The sequence below is a fragment of the Schistocerca nitens genome, chromosome 12 (genome assembly GCF_023898315.1).
Source record: "Schistocerca nitens isolate TAMUIC-IGC-003100 chromosome 12, iqSchNite1.1, whole genome shotgun sequence".
Taxonomy (NCBI): Eukaryota; Metazoa; Arthropoda; class Insecta; order Orthoptera; family Acrididae; genus Schistocerca; species Schistocerca nitens.
The window spans coordinates 141,008,115-141,030,014 of NC_064625.1; the positions used below are offsets into that span (position 1 = coordinate 141,008,115).

Consider the following 21,900-nt stretch of genomic DNA (forward strand, 5'->3'; position numbering starts at 1 on the left):
GGCTATATGCAGCACTTTCGTTTTACAGTCAAATTTATATATTTTTTTCTTATTCTGGTACGGATTTTGCGATTTTAGGCGTCTTCGGAAGGAAATGTTCACTTTAAAAATATATGGCTTGCGATGTATTTGTATGAGGTTAATGAAATTTTAATACATTATAGCCAAATATATTGTTAATGTAAATCTCAAGTTACAACATTTTCCGATCACCCAAAAAACCACGATAGTGCAAAATGCATCAATAATCAAAAACTTTGTCATATCGTGGAAATTTCAATAAACAATACAAAATTCTTACTCATTATGTGTGTTACTTCAAAATAATATCAAATAAGATCAAAATACAGGTATAGTACTGGAATAAACCAAGTTTAAAGGGCAATGTGCCTTCCATTTATTTTCTATTGTAAATGAGTGGCGAGTCATGAAAAAGAGCTAATTCATTTCAGGGAGTGAACAGTTCTGATCCAATCTGTGAAAAGAACAGTTTTGCCCATCTTTACTATTCAGTGGTCACCTTCCACAGCACAAATATATGGATTTCAATATAACTAAAGTAGCTTCTATTGTTGTTTGCTGCTGCTGCTGCTGCCGCCGCCGACGACGACGTTGGGGTGCCTATAAATGGTGTCAGACTGGATAAATGGAAGGTTAATACCAACAATAAGTGTGTTGCTCATTACCAGGACTGGGAGCGTGGTTCAAAAAGGGCAGCAACATATTTAACAGTTTCTATTTGTGATGCTGCCATTACTGTGAATCCTATCCTGTTGAAACATCTATATGTGGTGAAGCGAGCACTCGTCAATGTTCCTACCTCTGCCCTCCTGTTGTGTACTAGTATAGGGTAGGGGAGAAAAGGGGCTACAGGACAGTCTGCTATTCCTGAGTGGTTAGGAGCAAATGCAGAAAGAGAATTTCCTGGTGAAGGGTGGTAATTGCCCAGAATAGTGCCAAACACTATCATTGGGCACGTACAATGGGGACTCGGTAAGGATACTCGAAGCAGGAGACTCGAGGGTCTGAATAATACTCTTTTATTGGATTCAGGCTAAGTTTCTACAGTGAAGGCTAATCTTGAACAATAGAAAAAGCAAAGGATTTGACTGTTGGCACAGTGCAAGTCAGTGTCAGAGTTCATTGGGTAAGAGCTAACAGAAGCGGCAGTTAGTAGCAGCACATAAAGTGCAAAACATTGAGAGTGGCACTCGGTGATAAAACAGGAGCTTAACCAGGGCTGGTGGCTAGTGACAGAGTAGGCATCCTATTGGTCTGACTGATCACTCTCTTGGACACGAAACTCCAGAGTTTTTAAAGGATCGTGGTGGTGCATGTTTCTATCTGTAGTCGCCCACCAGTCCATCGGATCTGCGCCTCCGTGGTGCCTCTTGCCAACCGTGTTGAGGTCCTTTTCCTTCTGCTATTCTGTAGGTCAGATGTCCCCATCCTTTACACTAACAAACTCCGTGGTTGGTGGCTAATCTGGCCAGCACCAACAGTGTTTTACATCACTGCTCTGCCCTAAGGGAGGAGACGTCTCTCTCGGGGAAGGGGACTGTTGTGCCAGCAAATTTACACAATTCCCACCTCAGTCTAACCTATATGAATCCATTGATAATGCTGTTCTCAGGAGTAAGTCTTGAGCATGCTTCTTATGCTAAGACGTACCACTATCTATTGGGACACCTTCTAACAGCGTCTGGACAGTTCATTCTTTGAACTCCTACCGTGGAACAGCCGCCTGGACTATCCGCAAGTTTGCATAAATCTCTTGTTACTCTTCACCTCGTGTAACCTAAACACTTCCATTTTTGCCTGCTCGCTGCATTGTCTCTGGTTTACTTTCTTGGAGTGCCCTCACAGACTTCAAACATCCTTAAGCTTAACAATTTAGAAGACAAGTTGTCAATACAAGACACTGGACTCATCTCTTACTTTTCACAAACATCCCACCAGATAGTGGCACAAGTAGACAGCTTTGGAATGACTGGAGAATACTGAAACCCATTACCTCAAAAGTGCGAGAATATAAAATGCATAGTTATATTCAGATTAAAATTAGTTTGTGATAGATTGCAGTGGTGAGGAGCAGAGTTGCTGGCTCACAAACAACATGCCACATACTCATTCAATCAATAGCTGCGTGCGCACAAAAAAAGAAACAAGGTGTCTATTTACCAACAGTTATCAATGTGTTTGTAGGCAGTGGGAATGACAGGGGTGGGGGCGGCTGCTGCTGTACCGACACTGATATTTTAAGATGCCATAATCCCACGTTATAGATGAATAACAGCAGTAAGCAGAGTATTAGGTCACACGTGTCGCAAAGTAATAATTTATCTAAATAAGTAGGGAAAAATTGTAAGGGATCAACACAAGTAAATTTTTGGTAGCACCCTCTACCGCTAATGGGTGCATGCAGTTATATCTGAATCAGTTTTGTAATCGTCTCTGTAGATACCAAAACTGCTGTTTGAAGTTAATGAAATAATAAGTTCGATGTGCTATTTTCCACTAAATATTTGTTCTTCCAAGCTTTCACTATTACTTCCTTATTGTGACTTACAACATTATGCTAATCTGGCTACAAACTTTGATTGTAGCATCCTTGGTCAGTCTCTCCACTTCTGCCAGAGGACAGATTTTGTTGTTTCTTCCCACACAACTCTTTAACTTAGGCCCATATCAGTGGAATTGAAGTGATATGATGGAAGTCTGATGATCCTATGGCCAAATCTTTCTGCTACTTCATCTGTAAGATACATAGATAAAGCTGGTGTATTCTGAGCCGTGAGATCCGGTAATTCGCACTTCCTACAGCCATCTGGTATGGGAACGTTTATTTGCTGTGGCCATTTGACAATGTATTGTTCTTGGGAAGTTCCTGTAGGCACTTACCAAAGATAGTAAAGGAAAATGGGATATTGTTCATAACTGTTACTAACGGTTCACTTAACTTGTTGATGGCATGCTTATATCGGGATGCAAATTGTTTCTCAGATTCCAGTTGCATATTAATACACCAGCAACTAAAACCAATTTATATAAATTCTCAACTTTTTATGTTGAGAATTTATATAAATTCTCAACTTTTTATGTTCACAGATGTAGAACTAAAATAACAAAACAGTTTATTACATTTACAAAATTATCACACTTACTAAAGTGATATATCTAAAAACAAAGATGATGAGACTTACCAAACAAAAGTGCTGGCAGGTCGATAGACACACAAACAAACACACACACAAAATTCAAGCTTTCGCAACAAACGGTTGCTTCATCAGGAAAGAGGGAAGGAGGGGGAAAGACGAAAGGATGTGGGTGTTAAGGGAGAGGGTAAGGAGTCATTCCAATCCCGGGAGCGGAAAGACTTACCTTAGGGGGAAAAAGGACAGGTATACACTCGCGCTCGCGCACGCCCACACACACACACACACACACACACACACACACAAGCAGACATTTGTAAAGGCAAATAGTTTGGGCAGAGATGTCAGTCGAGGCGGAAGTAAAGAGGCAAAGATCTTGTTGAAAGACAGGTGAGGTATGAGCGGCGGCAACTTGAAATTAGCGGAGGTTGAGGCCTGGCGGATAACGAGAAGAGAGGATATACTGAAGGGCAAGTTACCATCTCCGGAGTTCTGACAGGTTGGTGTTAGTGGGAAGTATCCAGATAACACGGACAGTGTAACACTGTGCCAAGATGTGCTGGCCGTGCATCAAGGCATGTTTAGCCACAGGGTGATCCTCATTACCAACAAACACTGTCTGCCTGTGTCCATTCATTCGAATGGACAGTTTGTTGCTGGTCATTCCCACATAGAAAGCTTCACAATGTAGGTAGGTCAGCTGGTAAATCATGTGGGTGCTTTCACATGTGGCTCTGCCTTTGATCGTGTACACCTCCCCTTCCGGGTTACAGGACTGGAGTAGGTGGTGGTGGGAGGGTGCATGGGACAGGTTTTACACCGGGGGCAGTTACAAGGGTAGGAGCCAGAGGCAACCACTTTCTCGAACGCCTAGAATCCTTACCCAGTCTGTTACCCTCGGAAACCATCCTTGTAACCATTGATGCCACTTCCTTATACACAAATATTCCGCACGTCCAGGGCCTCGCTGCGATGGAGCACTTTCTTTCATGCCGATCACCTGCCACCCTACCTAAAACCTCTTTCCTCATTACCTTAGCCAGCTTCCCACAACTTCTTCACTTTTGAAGGCCAGACATACCAACAATTAAAGGGAACAGCCACGGGTACCAGGATGGCCCCCTCGTACGCCAACCTATTCATGGGTCGCTTAGAGGAAGCCTTCTTGGTTACCCAGGCCTGCAAACCCATAGTTTGGTACAGATTTATTGATGACATCTTCATGATCTGGACTCACAGTGAAGAAGAACTCCAGAATTTCCTCTCCAACCTCAACTCCTTTGGTTCCATCAGATTCACCTGGTCCTACTCTAAATCCCATGCCACTTTCCTTGACGTTGACCTCCATCTGTCTAATGGCCAGCTTCACATGTCTGTCCACATCAAACCCACCAACAAGCAACAGTACCTCCATTATGACAGCTGCCACCCATTCCACATCAAACGGTCCCTTCCCTACAGCCTATGTCTTCGTGGCAAACGAATCTGCTCCAGTCCGGAATCCCTGAACCATTACACCAACAACCTGAAAACAGCTTTCTCATCCCTCAACTACCATCCCGACCTGGTACAGAAGCAAATAACCAGAGCCACTTCCTCATCCCCTCAAACCCAGAACCCCCCACAGAAGAACCCCAAAAGTGCCCCACTTGTGACAGGATACTTTCCGGGACTGGATCAGACTCTGAATGTGGCTCTCCAGCAGGGATACGACTTCCTCAAAGCCTGCACTGAAATGAGATCCATCCTTCACGAAATCCTCCCAACTCCACCAAGAGTGTCTTTCAGCCGTCCACCTAACCTTCGTAACCTCTTGGTTCATCCCTATGAAATCCCCAAACCACCTTCCCCACCCTCTGGCTCCTACCCTTGTAACCGCCCACGGTGTGAAACCTGTCCCATGCACACTTCCACCACCACCTACTCCAGTCCTGTAACCCGGAAGGCGTACACGATCAAAGGCAGGGCCATGTGTGAAAGCACCCACATGATTTACCAGCTGACCTGCCTACACTGTGAAGCTTTCTATGTGGGAATGACCAGCAACAAACTGTCCATTTGAATGAATGGACACAGGCAGACAGTGTTTGTTGGTAATGAGGATCACCCTGTGGCTAAACATGCCTCGGTGCACGGCCAGCACATCTTGGCACAGTGTTACACCGTCCGTGTTATCTGGATACTTCCCACTAACACCAACCTATCCGAACTCCGGAGATGGGAACTTGCTCTTCAGTATATCCTGTCTTCCCGTTATCCACCAGGCCTCAATCTCCGCTAATTTCAAGCTGCCGCCACTCATACCTCACCTGTCATTCAACAACATCTTTGCCTCTGCACTTCTGCCTCGACTGACATCTCTGCCCAAACTATTTGCCTTTACAAATGTCTGCTTGTGTCTGTATGTGCGGATGGATGTGTGTGTGTGTGTGTGCGCGAGTGTATACCTGTCCTTTTTTCCCCCTAAGGTAAGTCTTTCCGCTCCCGGGATTGGAATGACTCCTTACCCTCTCCCTTAACACCCACATCCTTTCGTCTTTCCCTCTCCTTCCCTCTTTCCTGATGAAGCAACTGTTTGTTGCGAAAGCTTGAATTTTGTGTGTATGTTTGTGTTTGTTTGTGTGTCTATCGACCTGCCAGCGCTTTTGTTTGGTAAGTCTCATCATCTTTGTTTTTAGATATATTTTTCCCACGTGGAATGTTTCCCTCTATTATTTTCATATTACTAAAGTGATAGCTATTTCATGACTAATTACTATGAGAACATAGTTTTCTTAGATGAAAATAACATTAAGCTTCAAATAGTTAATTTATGATTGTGTGACAAAGATTGCAAATCTGACATTTTTCAGATTTTGTGCATCAACTAAACTGTTTACCAAAGACTAGCAACAGATATCCTTTTGCCTTACTTGCATAAAAATATTTTTATAATGGCACAAGCAAAACTCGCTGTATATTTGGCCCTCCTGTCCTTCCCATCCCACTCTTGTAACCTGCCCTGCCCAGTCCCCTCCCGACCCCCTGCAGGCCACGTCATCTGGTGAGGCTTTGCTGCTCGTGCCCACGGAACAGGCAACACAGTGAGCAAGGAACAGCTGTGATAGGTTGATGCCAAGCTGCTACCACTCAGCTCACTGAAATCTCAATTGCAGAGTAATTTTAATAGGGGTGTAGGAGCTCAGTGCAACAATTGGCGTAATCAATAGCTGATGTTGTACACACCCTGCCACAGAGTATGTCTGTGATTGTACAGACTAGTACTACAGCTTTGAGTATTACGTAGTTTAACATTTTTGTGCTGTCTGCTGGCAATATGTGTAACAAAATTTGCCTCGAGCAATACAAAGGGAATATGATATAACTGCAAAAACACGTCAAACAGAATATACTTGGTCAAAGAAGAAAGGCATGATTGTTGGTAGGACAAAATCCATTAAACAAGGTGGCATAATCACATGAGTATCAGACTGTTGTTGCTACTTATTCCTCCTAAACCTTGTGATCACCTCAAAGGACCAACAACCAGTCATCAGGAGAACATGGCATTTTTATAACATACACTGTATTTACCCATGTGTAAGACAGCTCTGACTGTGATGGCTTGCCACCCGCGCCCTCCCCACTTTTTTTTTTTATAAAAAAAGTGGTTTCTTGAGAAAAATTAATTTTTAATATATTCTGACTAATAAAATTGCAAAATGTTTTATTGACATAAAGTATCTGCCTAAAAAGTTAATGTTACACCCATTCTAAAATTATGCAATTTGTGATGTTTACATTTTGATAACACAAGGAAATATAAAGTAAACGAAAAGAAATCAAACAATAGAAAATCCAGGATGGAATAATGACAATATTACAAAAAGAAATTGCTAATCAGCATATAGCAATGACGTTGAGTCACAGATAAGCACAGCAAAAGGCCTCCATTGGAATATTGGAAACACACACACACACACACACACACACACACACACACACACACACACACACACTGCAGCTCACATACAACCAGTGCCTATCTGTGACTCAACATCTCCACTATGTGGTGAATAGCAGTTTTATCCTTTTCGTAATATTGTCAAACAAAAAGAAATGGTTTACATTAATTTTAATCTTCACTGATTTTTTGCATACTAGCCTGTCATCTGCATTATCCTTGTTCTGAGTAACCATCATCATCATAATTGCACAACTGTGACATATCTTTGTTGTTACAAATATTTGGCTATTTCTTCCAAATATGTTCTGATTTCTGAGGTAGTATAGCAATAATGTCGTGTGACGAGGACCTCCCGACAGGTAGACCGATCGCCCGGTGCAAGTCTTTCGGTTTGACGCCACTTCGGCGACTTGCGCGTCGATGGGGATGAAATGATGATGATTAGGACAACACAACACCCAGTCCCTGAGCGGAGAAAATCTCCAACCCAGCCGGGAATCAAACCCAGGCCGTTAGGATTGACAGTCTGTCGCGCTGACCAATCAGCTACCAGGGGCGGACATTTCTGTGGTTGTAGTTATGGAGGGACCTGAGAACACAGCTGTTTCAGTTTCCGGACAAACAACGGATATTGCTTCTACACTGAGGTGAGACTGTTACAATGTCTGTTGTTTGCAAACATACTGTTGCCCGCCCTGCTCTCTCATTGGCTGCGTAGAAACAGCAGCTGACATGCCCTCTTTCGTTACCAACATACCTCACGTTAAGCATCAAAAATTTTGCTCCACAAAACACGTAAGTATGCCGCTGGCCCCCATCTAGACCTTTACTGTCTTGTGCAGAAATGTCTAGTATTGTTGATTATTTATCCAACTTTAAAGTCAGTTCCATTTCTTGGTCACCATAATCCAGGTCTTACACTCGTACAGTGCAATACTCCAAACATGTGCTTTTGGAATATTTTTTCTGATTTGTTGGCAGTTAGTTCAGGAGGTCAATATCTTCCTCTTATTAAAGGCATTCTTTTCTTGAGCAGCTCTGCTTCCTATTTCGTCTTTCCACCTCCAGTAATCTTGATTCCCAAATAAGTAAACAAGTCAACTTGTTGCAGTAGCTTTTCACATACCTATATTTGAACACTGATTTGTAGTCTTTCCTCACAAACCGTAAACTTTGATTTATGCTCACTTGTTTCAATGTTATACTGTTTCCTCACATTACTATCCTTTTATTTAACATAGGTTAGAGATATTGTTAACTTTAAGGTAAAACAGCTGTGTCATTAAAATCTCTCTTTCCTCATACATTCTCTCTTTCTCTTACTAAAATCTTTTGTTTCAAATATATTGAACAGCTTTAGTAGAATTTTACTGATCTGCTTTCTCTGAAACACAATGTTTTTCCATCACAAGACATGTTTCAACACTTGTATAGTACTTTTCATAGGCTTGATGTTATTTAGTAGTTGGTGTTGTTTACTTTACAAATGTATAGAATGGCGTTGTTTGGTAAAGTATAGATTGGCAGCTCACTGTGTTGTCATTGTGACTCCCCACAAAGTTTTATATTTACTCCAGAGGTAAAATATAAGCTGCCAGTTATTCAGTTTCTTGGCTTCACAGATAAACTTAAAAACTTGTTCGTAGTAATGATGTATACAGTCAACTTTGTTTTTTAATTTTTGCAAGAAATTTGTGTTCGTTGTTGCTAGCTTTTTGCAGCGTCATGTAGGTGTAAACCTGATTGGAATTGCTAGATGACAGTGTTGCAGAGTACAAATAAAAAACGTCACAACATAACAAAATATTAGGGTACTTCGAGTTGGCGAGTCTAGTTTTGAAATTAATATTATGCCAAGGAATGCTTTCTTATTTTACATTGCTCATCTGGATAGGATATGGTTAAACAATTTCCCAAAGTGCAATAACTCAGTATTTCCTTTCCAAACAACATGCTGCAGCACTTCATGTGGTCACTTGATACCCCACTAGGTACAAAAGTCCAAACAGAAATGCAGCAAAATATGTTTGAGTAGAGACGCAAATACAGAGCACGGGCTTCCTACATCATTGCAGCTGCACATGCGCAGTAACGCCTGTTTCCTGTCACTCTCTGGCAACTTTTAAAACGAACCTATTTCCAACAGGTCACGGGAAAATATTGCAAATGCTTCGTTTGAGAAGTATTACAGTAGGAAGTAAATTTTTTGGATCAGGGAGTGTTTGACTATCATTCAAAACTTAACACTTTGAGCATGAGCAAATCTGGGGCCCAGAAGACCAGCCATGTGCATCATTATTTAAAATTTTTGCGGCACATTGGTGTTTGATATATAATAGTTTTTTTGCTAGTGGCTGACATCACTTGTCTTATGCTCTGATTGGCTAATAAAAGTGCGTCACAATCTCGGTTTCAGTGCTTTGGAAACTAATGTGCTGTATTTGGTGGAATTTGTATTTATACTTTCAGATAAGAAAGTATACGGTGTATATTTGCTAGGCTTTGCAGATCTTTACAAAACAGATTTTTTTGCTGTTCTTCATTCTATAAAGTGCAAGGAAGTTCTTCACTGGTGTGTTAAACCTATATCATTCAAATGATTGAAGCGTGTCACATCTCCGAGGCAAAGTATTGTCACTTAAAGTGGAAAAACTGTGTTTAACCTGGGAAAGCTGTTTTTATCCAGAAAACAAGTCTTGAAGCTGTGCCGCAGGGGAGTGTCGTAGGACCGTTGCTATACACGATATACATAAATGACCTTGTGGATAACATCGTAAGTTCACTGAGGCCTTTTGCGGATGATGCTGCAGTATATCGAGAGGTCGTAACAGTGGAAAATTGTACTGAAATGCAGGAGGATCTGCAACGAATTGACGCATGATGCAGGGAATGGTAATTGAATCTCAATGTAGACAAGTGTAATGTGCTGCAAATATATAGAAAGAAAGATCCTTTATAATTTAGCTACAATATAGCAGGTCAGTAACTGGAAGCAGTTAATTCCATAAATTATCTGGGAGTACGCATTAGGAGTGTTTTAAAATGGAATGATCATATAAAGTTGATCATCGGTAAAGCAGATGCCAGACTGAGATTCATTGGAAGAATCCTAAGGAAATGCAATCCGAAAGCAAAGGAAGTAGGTTACAGTACACTTGTTCGCCCACTGCTTGAATATTGCTCGCCAGTGTGGGATCCGTACCAGATAGGGTTGATAGAAGAGATAGAGAAGATACAACAGAGAGTAGTGCGCTTCGTTACAGGATCATTTAGTAATCAGGAAACAGTTACGGAGATGATAGATAAACTCCAGAGGAAGACTCTGCAGGAGAGACGCTCAGTAGCTCGGTACGGGCTTTTGTCAAAGTTTTGAGAACATACCTTCACCGAGGAGTCGAGCAGTGTATTGCTCCCTCCTATGTATATCTCGTGAAGAGACAATGAGGATAAAATCAGAGAGATTAGAGCCCACACAGAGGCATACCGACAATCTTTCTTTCCACGAACAATACGAGACTGGAGTAGAAGGGAGAACCGATAGAGGTACTCAAGGTACCCTCTGCCACACACCGTCAGGTGGCTTGCGGAGTATGGATGTAGATGTAGAAATCTGGGAAGAATAAGTCCCCCCACCTGCAAGTGCACTCTGGACAAAGATTTGCTAAATGATTGCTTATTTCAGGATCATCCACAGTGGGACAAGTTCAGGAGACATCATCCGTCAATCTGGGTTCCCTGTTGGGAACGGTGCCACGGTGACTCTAGTGGTGGGTGACACACGTCCGACATTGCCTCGCGCCGTCCTGCGGCTGTGTTCCAGTACGACGCACTGGTGGACGGCTGGGGCCAGGTGACAATCCCCGAGTTGGGGTACCCGGTACTGCACCAGCTGCTGGCTTACTCCAGGCCTCCCAGCTGCCAAACAGCTTCCCAGTGTTTGGTCATTGCTGATAAGTGTGGGTATCTGCCCTCTACTAGTAGTGTGAGACAGTTGGCTGTGGGGACAGTGGCAGCCACAGCTGTTCTTGCAGTTATGCACTCCTATATCAGTCTCAGGCAGGCAATCAATCTCCTGCATAAAGGCCTACTTAGTCCCTGTGAAGGCTACACAGGGCTGGATGAATGTGAAGCTTTACCAGCCACAATGTTTGATGGCAGTGAGACTGCTGCCATTTGATCCACCAGAAACAACTAGGTAAGCAAAAGCAAGCCACTCGTCTGTGTTGCCCTGTGCTATGTGTGTCCGTTTCCAATCCTTTGCTGTTTGCTTCTGAGTTTCCTTAGATTCATGTAAGATACTCATTGACTTCTCATAGCAGTTTCTTCAAACCTTCATTATATTGAACTGTGTTTCTTTTCAGATAAGTAAGGTAACAAAAACTATGAATGAGTCAAGTTGTGCCTAGCACATAAATTGTTTTGACCTCATTTAAAGTCAATAGATCTGTTAAACTGTGTATGAGGGTAATCCCAAAAGTAAGGTCTTCTATTTTTTTTATAAGTACAGAACTCTGTGTGGCTGTTGGTCACACTGCTATGAAGAGTGCTTCACGCGCTGTGTGTAAACATGTGCACGCTGCGCTGAGGCGCTCAGTTATGGCTTGTGTAATGGATCTGGGAGATGTGTTATTTTCTACCGGATTTGTCTATACCAAATCTAATGAGGGAGGTTGTAAATGTTTTCTTATATTTTTGTCAGAATATTTTTTGTGAATTGTAATTTGCCTTATTTTATGCTAATTTGCTTACATGTTCGAGAGTGACAGCATATTGATTAATATTAGTAGATGTGACGAATAATATCAAAGAGACTGGTTACAAGTGGAAGCTTGTGTGTTGCGTGAAATGTCTGTGACGCTGGAGTCGTCTTTGACCGTCAGTCAGTCAGTCGGCAGTGAACACTCGGTGTATGTGATGGTGGAAAAATGTACAGGTCCCCGTTATAATAATTTGCAAGTGACCTGCAAAAATGAGTTATTCTAGTACTCTTTTTATATAAACATCAAGAAGGAAGCGCATTCGGAAAAAATGGTATTTGAAGCGCCAAAAATGAGGCAAACGCATTAAACCAGGACATTTCTGCAGCCGTCGAAACAGTATTATGGAATCATACTTTCTCTAGATGACTGAAGCCAACACAAAAAAGTCAAATATCATCTTATAAACATCCACGGAAAAGTGAGTACTGTCACGAAATATGCTAAATTCAAGTATATAAAAATAGTGAGCATATTTCACTTGGCAGCCGTTGAGAATGGAGCTCCCGTTGGAATTTACCGCGGAGTGCGAATTGCGCGCAGTTATTCTGTTTTTTAACGCAAAGGGAACTGCACCGATTGAAATCCATCGCCAATTGACGGAAGTGTATGGCGCGTCGTGCTTGGATGTCAAAAATGTTCATAAGTGGTGTAGAAAGTTCGCAGCTGGTCGGACCGAAATTCACGACGAACCAAGGAGTGGGAGACCATCAATTTCTGAGGAGACAGTGTTGAAGGTTGAACAAAGCATGCGTGAAGATTGGTGGATCACCCTGGATGATCTCTGCACATTGGTTCCTGAGGTTCCCCGAAGCACCGCTCACAGAATTTTAACGGAAACATTGAAACCGGAAGGTGTGCGCAAGATGGGTGCCACGCGTGCTGTTTGAGGACCACATGCGGCAACGAGTTGATGCTTCCCGCGCAGTTCTTCACCGCCTTGCATCCGAACAGGACAACTTTCTGGACTCAATTGTCACGGGTGACGAAACCTGGGCATACCACTTTACACTTGAGACCAAGCAACAATCACGCCAGTTCATAACTTTCTGAACAGCATGGTAACGAGTTAGTATGACATGGGCATACAAAAACTGCGACAGTGTCTACAAAAATGCATCAGTAGAAGTGGTGATTATGTCGAAAAATAGCTAAATGTTCAAGCTGTAAACTGATGTAAACCATTGTAGAAATAAACAGATTTATATATGTATAAAAAAATAGGAGACCTCACTTTTGGGATTACCCTCGTATGTTGCAAGAAGTTATTTGGGCTCTGGTTTCAAGTTTCTGAACAAAACATATGTAGAGTATCTGTAACTTCATCTTTATACAGGATGGTTGTGGGACTTTTTAATATAAAATGTCAAATCGAGACGTGCAGTAAGCCATCTATGTTTCCAATTCCATTTTATTTTGTTTCTGCCACCAATTTTGCCATTACACTACACTATCTTCAGGTCTCCTGACCGATTTGTACTTTGCAACTGGTAAACAAAAGGACTGTGTTGTTAAAAAGAAATCTAGAGTTACCAGTGAGTGTGTGCTGGCCCCTGTTTCAATTGTACGGGAGGTGGGATTCTTCCTAAAAACTGTTCAGGGGCCTGAAGATGGTGTAGTGTAATGCCAAAACTGGTTGAAAAATAAAATTGTAAATATAGATGGCTAAACATGTTTCTGATTTGACATTTTACAAGTTACATTGGCTGTAGACTCGGCAGGTGGACATAATGGTGTGTATAGTTTGTAGCCAATGCACACGTCTTTCTTTTCTCCTGTACAGTATAGTTCACTGTAAACCTATTTCTGGATAGTAGTTTTTAGACAATGGAGAAAAGAGCAGCATTTGATCACAAAATCCATCATTTTATTATAGCAGATCTAGATTTAAACTATTGCATAGTCATTGTATTAACACAATTCACGTTGTCCGTCGCACTTCACATAGTGTAGACCGGGAACTGTCTACTAGGCATGCCCGATGTAAAACTGACTGGGCACGGCCCATGCTGCCCGAGTTGTTGTTCCGCCGGCAGAGGGCACAGCTGAATTCTCGCTTGCCCTCTGGTGGACGGGACTTTACATACGGCCACTACTGTCCGTGACGCGCCGTGCCGATGTGCACCTCCCGCAATCTTTCTGGTGGCTACTGCAGTCATCTTCATCGCATATAGCTGGTGACATTAGTCCAAAGTGTCTCGTGGTAAACAATATTGGTTGGTGTCGAGTGTGCAGAAGTTTAACATTAACTGATCTGCTGTAATAAAATGACATTTTGCTATCAAATGTTGTTCTTTCCCCCATTTACTGTGTTCAGCGATCACCCCACACACATAATCTCTAGGATTCCAGTATAATTAAACTAGCTTTTATTGTTGTTTGCTGTCTCTGCTGCTGCTGACATTGACATGCCTATAAATGGAGTCAGGTTGCATAAAGAGAAGGTTAACATGAGGAGCAAAAGTGTCATTCACTAACAGGACAGGGAATGCTGCAGTAGCATGATTCAAGGAAGGCAACAATGTATTTGAAACTTAGTGGCAGATTAAAACTGTGTGCCAGAAGTATTTTTAGTTCCGTATTTGTGATGTTGCCAAACTGTAAATCCTGACCTGCAGTAAAGCAGACAGTCACGATTCGCTGTACCTGCCTCAGTCCTCGTTTTGTGTCCTAGTATAGGATAGAGGGAAGAAGGGGTTTATGGGTCGGTCTGCAATTCTTGATCAGTTAGGAGCAAATGCGGAAAGACATTTTTCCAGTGATGAGAGGTAATTGCATTTTTGTTGGCATAAAAGCAATTTTCACTGATTTTACTATCTCTCTGCTCATTAATGTCGCATTAAAGAATGTGCACTGTATGTGAAAGGTAATAACTTTGAGTGATGTTTTGCAGGCCTGGGTCAAAAATTAAACGGTGTAGCTTGTGGTGCTTATGATTAACGGACATACAGTTGAGACATCTCCCAAAAATATCCAAAATTGACACTCAAAATGTTTCCATCAGATTTGCAGGTGCATACTTCTACCTGTTTGCTAAATTGAAATTTTCACTGAAAGTGAAGCGATTTGCTAGACTGAAGACATCCAGGCAAGTACGGAGAGCGTTCTTAACACTCTTCAGGAAAAAAATGTCCAGAAATGTTTCCAAAAGTGGAAACACCGTTGTAATCGGTGTGTTTAGTCAGAAGGGGACTATTTTGAAGCAGATGAATCACAGTAGCTTGTAAAATTACAAGCCCATTCATAAAACTTTCCAATGACACCTCGTATATCTTGATGGAGGAGGACAGAGGCTGTTGTAAATACAAGATAGCAGCATGGCTGTGCCATACTATCAATTCTTGACTAAATCCATTCATAGAACTATGATTTATGAGCGATCGCAGGTGTGCTCTGTCACGCAATTAGTTTTCTGCTATTTTTTTAAATAAGTACGGAAGTATATGAAGAATACATTCCTAAAGGTTACCAAAAATTGGCACTGCATGCAAATTTGGGACTCCAATCTACAATAGGTTGTCGAAATGGAACCAAAAGAGATACTGAGCGCAAACTGTACGTACCAATCGGTGACTTCTTCGGATCTACTAAAAGTGGAAATGATAGAGTGGAGACCATATCTAGAGTGGGGGGCCCCATCTAAACTCCACTTAATGTAGAATGTGGCCCTATATGCATTTTTCTATAGATTTAACATAGTAACCACTATTCCCTACTTAAAGGGGTAATGTGGCGAGTGCCATCATGAGATCAGCTGTTTGTGTTCCGTTTGCTGGAGATCTTTTCTAGGCATCTTAGTGCCCTAGTATCTGTATGGTGGTTGCAGCAGACCATTTTCAGTCGGGTTTTCATATCACGTCAAATAGAACAGAGACAGTTTTCAACAATATAAATTAATTAAAACAAGCAACTCACTCATATTTGGTTGAACACCTTGGCCACTTTTCCTGACAAATAGTGCAATGGCCACTTTTCCGACTTGACACAAAGTTGCCACAAAGAGGCTCATAGATAAACTGTAGAACCAAAAGATACAGCAAGGAACTACATTTGTAGGCCAAAGGGCATTGTCTAAGACACTGATATTGTTAAAAAGTGTTACTCCATTTAGTGAGGTAACAAGAGTAATATTAGGGTCATTTCAAAAGTATTGCGTACGGCACATGTATGTCCACTGCAGTGGCATAGTAAAGTGGAAATTCATATCAATCGAGAGTAAAACTTTGTGTGTTTGCTGGTTCAGGTGGCTGTGTTGTTAGTAAATCAGTTTTAAAATGCAAGCTGAAACAAAGTTAAGTTGGCTTACACACAGTGACCGGTGTTCCTCCATCAGAATCAAATCCCTATGTGGAAAGAACTCAATGGAAATTTACAGTGCTTTGAGAGAGATGTATGGGAATAGTGTAATGGACCGTAGCACAGTATCACTGTGGTCTGCTCATTTCCGCAAAGGTCAGGCAAGCACTGAGGACAGACCAAGAAATGGAACGCCATCAGCTGCAACCGACTACATTGTGACTTGAGTTTACAGAATCATAACTGAAAAGTTAGACCAGAAAAGTTGCTGTTCGGTGGATTCTGCATCAGCTAAGTGAAGAGCAGAAAGTGTGTTTGAAGTGAATAACAGAAGTGCTTCAACATTACTGTAATAAAATAGAGGGAAACATTCCACGTGGGAAAAATATATCTAAACTAACAGTGAAGAAGAACTCCAGAATTTCCTCTCCAACCTCAACTCCTTTGGTTCCATCAGATTTATCTGGTCCTACCCCAAATCCCATGCCACTTTCCTTGACGCTGACCTCCATATGTCCAATGGCCAGCTTCACACGTCTGTCCACATCAAACCCACCAACAAGCAACAGTACCTCCATTATGACAGCTGCACCCATTCCACATCAAACGGTCCCTCCCCTACAGCCTAGGTCTTCGTGGCAAACGAATCTGCTCCAGTCCGGAATCCCTGAACCATTACACCAACAACCTGAAAACAGCTTTCTCATCCCTCAACTACCCTTCCGACCTGGTACAGAAGCAAATAACCAGAGCCACTTCCTCATCCCCTCAAACCCAGAACCTCCCACAGAAGAACCCCAAAAGTGCCCCACTTGTGACGGGATACTTTCCGGGACTGGATCAGACTCTGAATGTGGCTCTCCAGCAGGGATACGACTTCCTCAAAGCCTGCCCTGAAATGAGATCCATCCTTCACGAAATCCTCCCAACTCCACCAAGAGTGTCTTTCCGCCGTCCACCTAACCTTCGTAACCTCTTGGTTCATCCCTATGAAATCCCCAAACCACCTTCCCTACCCTCTGGCTCCTACCCTTGTAACCGCCCCCGGTGTAAAACCTGTCCCATGCACACTCCCACCACCACCTACTCCAGTCCTGTAACCCGGAAGGTGTACACGATCAAAGGCAGAGCCACGTGTGGAAGCACCCACGTGATTTACCAGCTGACCTGCCTACACTGTGAAGCTTTCTATGTGGGAATGACCAGCAAGAAACTGTACATTCGCATTAATGGACACAGGCAGACAGTGTTTGTTGGTAATGAGGATCACCCTGTGGCTAAACATGCCTTGGTGCATGGCCAGCACATCTTGGCACAGTGTTACACCGTCTGGGTTATCTGGATACTTCCCACTAACACCAACCTGTCAGAACTCCGGAGATGGGAACTTGTCCTTCAGTATATCCTCTCTTCTCATTACCCACCAGGCCTCAACCTCCGCTAATTTCAAGTTGCCGCCGCTCATACCTCACTTGTCATTCTCTCACTGCCTCTGTACTTCCGCTTCGACTGACATCTCTGCCCAAACTTTTTGCTTTTACAAATGTCTGCTTGTGTATGTGTGTGTGTATACCTGTCCTTTTTTTCCCCCTAAGGTAAGTCTTTCCGCTCCCGGGATTGGAATGACTCCTTACCCTCTCCCTTAAAACCCACATCCTTTCGTCTTTCCCTCTCCTTCCCTCTTTCCTGATGAAGCAACCGTTGGTTGCGAAAGCTTGAATTTTGTGTGTATGTTTGCGTTTGTTTGTGTGTGTATCGACATGCCAGCGCTTTCGTTTGGTAAGTCACATCATCTATATTAAAGATGCTTATTCAGAACTGGTTAGATTTGCATGTGATGTGTGGTGGTTTCCTTAATTTTGGTGTGTGTGTGTGTGTGTGTGTGTGTGTGTGTGTGTGTGTGTGTGTGCGCGTGCGTGCGTGCGTGCGTGCGTGGGTGTGTCTGTCTTAAAGGATAAGAATTTCTCTCTTTTCTCCAGGATCCTGTCTGGAGAGGAGAATGGAAGGAAGTTGATGTAGGCACCTGAAAGGGTGACGGTCGGCAAACTGTGGACGCTGTTTGTAGCGGGTGCAGACGTGATAGGACAGGTGGACTGCCCTGTGCTACGTAGCGATGAAGGGATACGTGAATGCAGCGAGGTCACCAGTGGAGAGCGGAGCTGAGGTGGATGCCGGGATAAGCAGCACACTCTGCACACTGCTGTGAGGAGTGAACACACCGCACTGGTGCAACCGCAGCTGGCATCCTCTGCTGACACCGAAACCAGGAATGTGGCGGGGAGAATGCTGCTCCACTGTGCGGCACTTCGAGATTGTGTGCATTGGCTACTGTGTTGGAGGTTGCAGGGACCAACAGATGGCCAGGAGTGATTTGAGAGAGACCCCTCTAAGCATGGCCCAAGATGAGGACAGATGGCAGCTGATGATTGCAGTACTATCATGAAATGTTCAGTCTGATAAACTTCTGTGGAATAAATGAGAAACATTTTCTCCATATACTTTTACTTTTAAAATAAACAATGCAAAACTTCTACAGTCATTTGTACCCATATGTATGAGGTTGGTTTGATAAGTCTGGTAAAAAAGGAAAAAATGTTTGTTTCATAAATAACTCACCTTACTTCTCGGCATAGCCTCCTTTGAGGGATATGGTTTTGCAGATCCTCCAGCTTTTTCATACCACTGGAAAAATAGCTTCGGTCAGCCTCCACAAAATACTCATTGACTGCAAATATCACTGCCTCATTTGATGAATACGTCTTGCCAGCAGACACACACATTCAGTTGAGTTGGCTAGTCTCAGAAATCTCAAGAATTTTTGTTTGGCGCTCTTACTGTTGTGACTCTCCGATCTTTCAAAGTGCCGCCGCGCAGTTGCACGCGTCCTCTACGTGCGGCGCTGTCTGCCAACCGTGCAGCAGCAGCGCCACCTAAGCGGCCGGCCAGCCAGCGGCCGCTAGACTTGGACTCGGTTCGGATTTGACTGTTAAAGTGTACACACGTCTTACTTTGTTTACTTGATCTGTGACTTACATGTATTGTGTCGTCCTTGAAATATATTTGTTAAACTTGACGTTATAACACTTACATTAACATCTTATGTATTTTATCAATAGTTTCCTCTGTGGTGACCTCAGTTGAATGGCCATAGTGTACTTTACCTTTTATGCTTGTCTGACCCTGTTTAAATTCATTAATCCAATAGTAAATGGTTTTCAATGACTGGGCAGAGTCCATCGAGCTTCATCCAGTTCTGTTTTGACTTGTGTGGCAGTCCCCGCCCATCAAATTTAAATGTTTATTAACAGCATGAAACGGTTTTCTCCATTTTCAATCACAGTTGACACATTGACCATTCAGACAGCTGTCAACAATAAACCGTATGCTGGATATTATTGAAACTCCGTATACAATCCATGGAATAATCAAGCTTACTAATCATGAAGGCATAAAAAAAAGTTCCAGTCGTCATGGAGATTCACCAGACTTATCAAACTACCCTTATTTGTACAACCTGAAAGTACTCGGGTAACATTATGGCAGAACTGAGATAAAGGTAAGATAGCTGTAAACTAATTTAAGGAACGAGAGTTAACCTTTTTGAGAAAAAGTCTGAAGTCCCTTTTTGAGCTTATCTCCGGAAAACTCCAGAACTGAAAAATGCACACTTCATTACTGATAAAGTTCTCAATAGTATCTGATTATTGAAAAATATTTCATTCAAGCCTACATGGTCTTGTGTCAAAAAACTAAACTGCAATATACCCTAATTACAACCTAGTAAGCTCCACTGTTTAAAATGTGTCTTCACGTCTGATCTTGCAATGCAGATGGGTTTCACGCCAGTACTCTCACATTATTATGTGCTCATCAGAAATTGTATAATCAGTTCACTTTCAATTAGAGAATCAGAAAAACAAACTTCAAACTCTACAGTTCCAACACAGCTGTAGTGCTACAGTTAAGATATATCATGTAACATGGGTCTCAACTCTCATATCACGGAGTACTACAACAATGTTTAACTCCCCACATTTTTCCTTATGTCACACTCAGGAAACAGTAGAAGTCCCTCAGCCCAGCAACAGAGCATCTGCAGGGGGTCACTGTCACTGAATCAGCCAGCAGTTGGTCAAACTCAACAACTGTTATCAGGAGGTCATATATTTCTGTAGCCAATAGTGTTACAAAACTGAACTGAACACACGATGCCCAGAAAGGAGAAAAAAAATGGTGCTTGTGATATTTAATAAAATGGCCATGCGAGTAGAAGTAATTGTTGTGACCAGGTGATAGAACAATCATCTGTCTACAACAGTGGTTTCTTGGAGTGCCCTGCCAGATGGTTCATTTTTAACTATAACAAATAAAACAGGTCACTGTATCACACGAATGAAGATTATTTACTTCAGTTTTTTTTGCCACGGGAAACTGTAGATATTTACAGCTTGTAACAAGTCATGTGAATGTTACTAAAGTTTCTTCTGCCTGGTCCATTGATGAATGAATGCTAAATGTTCATGCTTCACAAAATTTATTCACATTGACATCGGAACTGCACACTCGTCATGTAAACAAAACACGCACGGACTTCACTGATCTCTTTGACTTCCAAAAGTAACTTCAAAACTGACTTGCCGCAGCATTGCTTTATATAGAATTTTTAACATTAACTTCCAAAGTAAAGCATTATTAATTTTGTACAATTTTGATGTTACAGTTAAAATTTACAAAACATAAAGAAACTGATGTTACAGCCAAATAAGGTATAAAATACAATATTGAATGACAATCTTTTATAGTAATATCTTTAGTTTTCCATAAGAAAATCATTCTGAACTTTAATTACAATAATGTCTTGTATTATTTTAGTTATGTAATTAATTACAGTTAGCGTTTTGTTACTAACATTCAAAGGTACCACAAATAAGGCCTCAAATTCTGGAAATTGGAAAACTGTGAGATGTAAACAATTGGAGAGTTAATTAGAAAGGTAAATTCAAAGTATATTAATTGCAGAGGAAGACATAAAAATAAATAACAAATGAAAATACATCACTTCGTAATAACCTTTAAACTGTTTCTCAAAGATAGTGAGGTCTAAGTTTACTGGATTTTTAAATTATCATTTTGTTAATTAGAAGCATTGATGTTTCATGCAAACGTCTCTGCAGTCTCTTGTTATTTATTGCTGAGGACTTATTGCTTCAATTTCTTGATTAGTTACTTAATTTAGTATGTGTACATGATTTTATCAGTGACAACAATCCACCGACAATTACGACCGCACGTCCTTCCAGAACATTCCACATGCCTTCGCAATGAATATCACATTCTTTTATCAATTAGGACAGAATGATACATATACACACACATACAAGGCCTTAGGAAGCACTGAATTGTCCGATAACTATCCGGATGCATATAAAAAAAGGTGGTATCGTACATTTCCTGAGTCCTTGGGAGGCTGTACTGTTATAAGCTGTCACTGACTATGAAAGCGTCACTTGATGACACAGACTGCTCTCATGCAGTATAATGTGAAATGCTTCAGGATGTAACAATTAAGTAACTTCCTCAGTCCTTGCCAGTGTAGATAATGATTTGGTAGTGCCAAGAGAAGTTCCAAGAAATTCTGGCAGACACAGGGGTCCGAAAAATGTCATTAAGTGGTACAAAACGGAAATTTCACACACTATAAAAGCAGCTCGTGGAAGAGGAATCACCGGCCGTAGTGGTCTCGCGG

General features: G+C 41.9%; 1 long non-coding RNA gene across 2 annotated transcripts in view; it reads left to right on the forward strand.

Annotated features, from left to right (window-relative positions):
* LOC126215110 (uncharacterized) overlaps positions 1 to 18,685 on the forward strand; it is a 38,496-nt gene extending 19,811 nt beyond the window's left edge. For both annotated transcript variants that reach the window (XR_007542087.1, XR_007542086.1), the window contains 2 exons: positions 10,784 to 11,296; positions 18,134 to 18,685. This is a non-coding gene — a long non-coding RNA (uncharacterized LOC126215110). The remainder of the gene's footprint in view (positions 1 to 10,783; positions 11,297 to 18,133) is intronic.
* The last annotated feature ends 3,215 nt before the right edge of the window (positions 18,686 to 21,900 follow it).